At 51.0% G+C, this 5,121-nt stretch overlaps 1 pseudogene; it reads right to left on the bottom strand.

Moving 5' to 3' along the window:
- Positions 1-2,914: 2,914 nt before the first annotated feature.
- Positions 2,915-3,989, bottom strand: LOC127444204 (uncharacterized; annotated as a pseudogene).
- Between the last annotated feature and the right edge of the window lie 1,132 nt (positions 3,990-5,121).

Genomic DNA, 5,121 nt, shown 5'->3' with positions numbered 1-5,121 from the left:
CTTTAGGTCTACCGCCGCGAACCAATCTTGATGTCAGACGCTTGCTAAAGTGTGTTTTTGCATCAGCATCTTGAACGGGAGTCTGTGCAAGGCCCGGTTCAGACCTCACAGGTCCAAGATTGGCCGCAACCCCCCGCCTTTTTTGGGTACAATGAAGTAGGGGCTGTAAAACCCCTTCCTCATCTTGGCTGAAGGGACAGGCTCTATTGCGTACTTCCTTAGAAGGGACACAATCTCCACATGTAAGGCAGCGGCATTCTCACCCTTCACCAAGGTGAAGCGGACGCCACTGAACCTGGGTGGGCGCCTGGTGAACTGAATCGCATAGCCGAGTCGGACGGCCGGGTCAGCCATCGTGATGGATTGGAGAGCACAAGCCACACATCCAAACTCCGGGCGAGGGGGACCAAGGGGGACAATCGCATCAGATGTACCGGCAGGTGGGGCGGAGCCTGAGGTGCCACGTTGAGGGGGCTCGAGCCCAGAACCTGTGGCCATGCTGAGTCTGGGGACATCGAAGCACTTACCTGGCTCCGGATACCCACCATAGGGCTGGTCAGGGAGGGGGGAGGAGGAAGATCGTCCCCGCAGTCCATCAGAACCGGCCTGGCGTGGGCATGTTTGTGCCACAGCTGGGCGTGCAGGGGCCGCCCCTGGAGTGCCATCAAAGAAAAGGCAAAGGATTCTCTTCCCGGCCCTCCACCAGGGGATGGAGTGGTCTGCCATCTCTAGGCCTGCAGCAGGTCTCCATGTGCCTGGGTCACCCATCTCAGGGGCGCTTTGAAGGCTTCCTTTGGTTCTTGGCGGCCGGCCGTGAGATGGGTGGTGTCTGCTTCCTGTGGGTGGCTCCACGCTGGGGCCGGGCCATGGGGGCGGGCTGCGGCAGAGCCGGTGTTGTTGCGGCAGGAGGACGCCCTTGGCGACGAGCAGACGGGGTGCGGGTCTTGAACCGCACCGAAGCAGGATGTACTGAATAGCCTCCGTCTGCCGTTTCATCACCAAGAACTGCTGGGCGAAGTCCTCGACAGTGTCGCCAAACAAGCTGACCTGGGAGACAGTGGTGTCAAGGAACCGTATCATGTCAGCTTCCCACATATCGACCAAGTTGAGCCATAGGTGGCGCTCCTGGACCACCAGGGTGGCCATCGCCTGCCCGAGAGTCCAAGCCGTGACCTTTGTCACTTGGAGGGCGAGGTCAGTCACCGAGCGCAGCTCCTGCATCAATCCCGGGTCAAAACTACCCTCGTGCAGTTCTCTTATTGCCTTGGATTGGTGCACTTGCAGGAGAGCCATGGCGTGCAGGGTGGAGGTGGCCTGTCCAGCGGCACCACAGGCCTTAGTCACCAGAGACGATGTAAACCTACAGGCGCTGGACGGGAGTCTCGTGCGGGCCCGCCAGATGGCGGCGTTTTGCGGGCACAGGTGCACTGCAACTGCCTTATCCACCTGGGGAATCGCCGAGTACCCACTGGCAGCCCCACTATAAAGGGTAGTGAGAGCGGAGGAGCTCAGAGACCGGGTCCGGGCAGTGAAAGGTGCCCGCCGCGACCTCATGAGCTCCTCATGCACCTCCAGGAAGAAAGGGACCGAGGCGGGGCGTGGCCGTGAGCGGCACTCTGGGCTCAGGATCCAATCATCAAGCTGTGAGGGTTCAGGGGGGGTGGAGGGTTCCACTCCAGCCTGACACACGCAGCTGCACAGGCAAGCATGGCTGCCAGCTGCGCGTCAGCCTGCGACAGGGCGACCGCACCCGAAGGTGCCCAGTCGAGTCCTCAGCGTCAGCCTGCTCTCTGATGCTGCAATCAAGAGCTCATCACTTCACGAGCACTGAAACGAGATCGCGAACTCGCCCTGAGACGAGCTGGCAGCATACAAATGCATCCCAGAGGAATGGGAGGTCCGTGGGGAGTTACCCGGCAGAGTGGTTCCCATTGGGGTCCCCAAATCGCCCCCAGTGCTAACCGACGCAGCCTCAAGCCCGTAGGTAGAAGGACCAAGGCGTGGAGCCGCTGGGGTGGCTTTTTCCTCTAAGGAAGGAAAAAAAACATGACTGCAACGTTGCCATGGTCACGCTCTCATAATGAGAACATGACCTGTCCACGAACACTTTCTCAGCGTGGGCAGCGCCCAAGCACGTAAGACCGCAATTGTGGCCATCGGATGCGTAGAGGTAATGGCTGCAACCAGGAAATACACACAAACGGAAAGGCATCTTTAAAAAGATGCTCTCCATTAATGCCACTCTTTTAGAAGGGAAAATATACTCTTTCAGTAGGAAGAATATACTCTTTTAGCTGCTGAAGCGCCCAGGGGTGTTCTCTGCACTCCACCAGTGCAAGAGGGGGAGAAGCCGCTGTAATGCGCCGTAAATCCAACAGCTTTTCCAGGTGAATGGACCGGCAGAGGATTCAGCTCGCTGAACACAACCGCTCAGCTCCGAAGAGAAAATCTGAATGAGTGGTTGCGAGCCAGCTCCTTTTATACCCGTATGTCCGGGGGAGTGGCATGCAAATTCCACTCGCCAATTCTCATTGGCCTTTTCTCAAAGATCAGAGGTGTTTGGGGCTCCCAAGGGTGACCCCTAGTGTCACTACATCGACACAACGTCGAGTGAGTGACAGATAGGGAACACATTTTATCAAATAAAGAGTACATTTTAAACTGTATCTGTATGTTTTGCCTCTCTGTATGTTATTATGTTAATCATTTACATTTACATTTATTCATTTGGCAGATGCTTTTATCCAAAGCAACTTACAAAAGAGGAAAATATAAGCAAATCATCTTAAGGAGACAGTGGTACAAAAAGTGCCGTTATTACAAAGTTTCACTAGCATCAGAATAGTATTCAAAACAGGTTAAAGTGCAACAAGAATTTTTTTTATTTATTTTTTTATTAATGACTGGTTAAGTGCTCATGGAAAAGATGTGTTTTTAGTCGTTTTTTGAAGACAGAGAGTGAGTCAGCTTCACGGATGGAGTTGGGAAGGTTGTTCCACCAACGTGGTATGATGAAGCCGAAAGTCCGGGAAAATGTTTTGGTGCCTCTTTGTGTTGGTACAAGGCGATGTTCCTTAGCTGACCGCAGGCTTCTAGTGGGCGCGTAGCTCTGCATAAATGATTTTAGGTATGCTGGAGCAGACCCAGTGACTGTTCTGTATGCCAGCATCAGAGCCTTGAATTTGATACGTGCATCAACCGGCAGCCAGTGGAGAGAGACAAGGAGTGGTGTAACGTGCTCTCTTTGGTTCATTAAAGACCAGACGTGCTGCTGCATTCTGGATCATTTGCAGGGGTCTAATTGCACATGCAGGGAGGCCTGCAATGAGAGCGTTACAGTAGTCCAGTCTAGTTATGACAAGTGACTGGATAAGAAGTTGTGTGGCATGTTCAGAGAGGAAGGGTCTTATCTTCCTGATATTGTAGAGTGTAAATCTACATGATCTTGTGGTCTTTGAGATGTGGTCTGCGAAATTTAGCCTGTTATCGATGGTAACCCCTAGATTTCTGACTGATTTGGAAGGCATTACTGCACCCAGCTGCATGGTGATGTTGTGTTCAACAGCAGGGTTGGCTGGAAAGACAAGGAGTTCAGTCTTGGCTGGGTTGAGTTGCAGGTGGTGCTCCTTCATCCAGGCCGAGATGTCTGCCAGGCAGGCAGAAATTTGAGCAGTCACTGTGGTGTCGTTGGGCTGGAAAGACAATTGGAGATGAGTGTCATCAGCGTAGCAGTGGTAAGAGAAACTATGTGTCTGAATGATGGGTCCCAGTGATGTTGTGTATATAGAGAAGAGAAGTGGCCCAAGCACTGATCCCTGAGGTACCCCAGTAAGTAGCTGATGTGGCTTGGATACCTCACCTCTCCAGGCTACCTTGAAGGACGTACCTGAGAGATAGGAGTTAAACCAGTCAAGCACAGCTCCTGTGATGCCCAGCGAGGAGAGGGTAGAGAGTAAGATCTGATGGTTGACTGTGTCAAAGGCTGCAGAAAGGTCCAGCAGAATCAGGACGGATGATCTGGATTCAACTTTCGCCCGTCTCAGTGACTCAATGACAGACAGCAGGGCAGTCTCGGTGGAGTGTCCACTTTTGAAACCTGACTGATTGTCATCCAGCAGCTTGTTCTTTGAGAGATAGGTAGAGGTTTGTGTAACGTCTGTGTAAGATCAGTGATGGCTAATTACACTTTGTTTGAAAAAAACTTTGTTTGAAAAAAAACCTTTTAGCCTTTTGACATTTGCATATAAATTACTGACCTGGTCTCCACGTTTACATTTATATGGGTGCTAAATTGCAGATGGTCTTTATCACTATCAAAAGGATGCTAAAACAGGTCTCCTCTGAAGTGTCTCCATCAAGCTTCAAACACATTCCACAGAGAGGAGAGGAGAGGAGAGAAGAGGAGAGGAGAGGAGAGGAGAGAGGAGGAGAGGAGGAGAGGAGGGTGACCCCCCCCCCCCGTGCCAGGCACCAGAGCAGTTGTCTGTCTCCAGTAATTCCAATACACGTCACACACACACCTAAAGACATTTTCTCTATTTAGGCCATAGTAAGCAGTTATAAATGTATCTGCTATATGCATGTGTTGTATGTATATTCCCCTATCATATTAACTTAGTTAAAACCCTTTACTTGTATTAGTTAGACGTTAAATGCCTATATTCAAGTGTATGAGTGTATCTCTGCTTTAATATCGTCTGGAGGTTACCTTCTTGGTATCAAAATGATCTTCCCTTTATTTCTCACACAATAATGTACACCATGTGATCGTGAAATGCATCGAACAATTCTTACTATGTTTTGAATTAAAAGCTGCACTAGTGGTCCAGATCAGCAATAAAATGCGAATGGGCCATAAACGGAGACAAAGGATGTTTCTCCCGCTCAAAATGCATGCCTCTGATTGGCCACTCCACCCACAAAAGGGGTGCGGCAATGAACTATCAAAACTCCAGAGCGCAGACTAATCATCGCTCAAAACTTCTTCTTCTTGAGACCAACCCACTCCAAAACTCTCTCTTGAGTTTAACCTTCTGGCAGTGTTTACCTTCAAGTAACTTTGTGGATTTCCTGTGGACTTCTTCAACTCACTCCTAAAGAAATCATCGAGAACCTCGTCTA

Source organism: Myxocyprinus asiaticus, chromosome 1 (assembly GCF_019703515.2).
Source record: "Myxocyprinus asiaticus isolate MX2 ecotype Aquarium Trade chromosome 1, UBuf_Myxa_2, whole genome shotgun sequence".
In the NCBI taxonomy this organism is placed as follows: Eukaryota; Metazoa; Chordata; class Actinopteri; order Cypriniformes; family Catostomidae; genus Myxocyprinus; species Myxocyprinus asiaticus.
The sequence above is the reverse complement of the archived record's forward strand: the minus strand, read 5'-3'. Positions and strand labels throughout refer to the sequence as shown.